We start from the raw sequence: 1,552 nt of genomic DNA on the forward strand, positions 1-1,552 counted from the left end.
CAGCTGGAGCGGCGCTCGCGTGCCGAGCCCCGCGCCGCCCCGCGCGCTCACATCGACGCCTCCTGCACTGGCTGTTGAATGACGGATGACGTGAGTGGCGGTCTCACGCTTCACAAAGCGCTACTTACTTTCGATAAGGTAGTGTGCGTGTGTGTGTGTGTGCGTGAGTATGTGTGTGTGAAAGAGTTTATCTGTCGTGCACCTCGCATATACGATCGGATGGTGTATGACCACTACTTGGTCGCGCGCATTTTACGCTGTAAAATCAACATCGGAGTATAATGATAAATAAAGTGTTTAACTGGCGCTAACTACGCTATGTTGCACACTTTCAAGAGTTAGACCGGGTTTGTAAATACTATAAAATGTTGAACAGTAGAGTTGAACACTTAAAAGTGTTAAACATTATGGTTGGCTTTGAAGCTTTGGGCACATTATAGTGTTCAAATTTACTGTTGAACATTTCGAAGTATTCAAATATCCCGTCAAACACTTAAAAGTGTGCAACATAGTGTTGAGCACGTGCATGTGCACGTCAGTTGAACACTGAATTTATCAGTGTACTTCCGTCGCACCCAGTGCGCTCAAATCGGTTCAGATATAAAATGGACAGTACACTTGTAGGCCTTGCGGTAGAAGGACCAGAACATTACTAATAAGGGGTACAGGTACACTGTCGTACATTTTCTCCGCCTCCCTCTCGCATTTCTCGCCGATGCTCTCACATATGGTTTCGATGTACATATTGGCGAGAAATCTTCGAAGAGTTTGATGAACGCTCTGACCACCCACCCCATCGCAGGGATGGGGTCCCAGAAAAAAATAACAGTGGGGCGGGCTGGAATGGGATCGGGTGGGGGTTGGGTGCGCTCTGGTGGGGTGCGGTGAGGTGGAGGTGGGGTGGGGCGGGGCGGCGCGGGATGGGGTGGGGTGGGATGGTGGGATGGGGTGGAAACGCGGCGTGGGGCGGCGTAGCACGGCATGGCGCAGTGTGGCGTGGTGTGGCGTGGCGTGGCGTGGCGGAGCACGGCACGGCGTGGCGTGGCGTGGCGTGGCGTGGCGTGGCGTGGCGTGGCGTGGCGTGGCGCGGCGCGGATATCATGACGTCAGAACCCCGCACAGTGCCGCACTGCGCCGCTCCGCGCAGCACGTCGCCCGCCCCGGGCCGCTCGGCTCCGCGCTCCCCCGCAGCAGTGTGGGAGGCGATTCGATCGAAAACAGGCCTAGCAGGAGAGAGAGAGAGCGCGAGGGAGACGCAGAGAGTGAGTAATGGAGAGCGAGCAAGACAGCGAGCGAGGGAGAGGGAGAGACGCAGAGAGAGGCAGAGAAAAGAAAAAGAGAATCAGAGAGGGCGAGGGAGAGAAAGGGGAAAGGGAGAGAAGGGGGAGAGGAGATAGAGAGAAAAAGAACAAAAGAAAAAGGAGCACCCTGGGGTTGTGGGTGGCGTCCTACCGCCCCTACCCGCGGGTGGGTGAATGGTTGGCGCGCTGGCCCCGCAGTCTGCCGAACGCCGTTCCCCGGACCAGGGGCGGGCGAAGGAGGGGGGGGGGGG

Source organism: Frankliniella occidentalis, unplaced genomic scaffold, assembly GCF_000697945.3.
Source record: "Frankliniella occidentalis isolate FOCC.00 unplaced genomic scaffold, Focc_3.1 Scaffold6, whole genome shotgun sequence".
Lineage (NCBI taxonomy): Eukaryota > Metazoa > Arthropoda > Insecta > Thysanoptera > Thripidae > Frankliniella > Frankliniella occidentalis.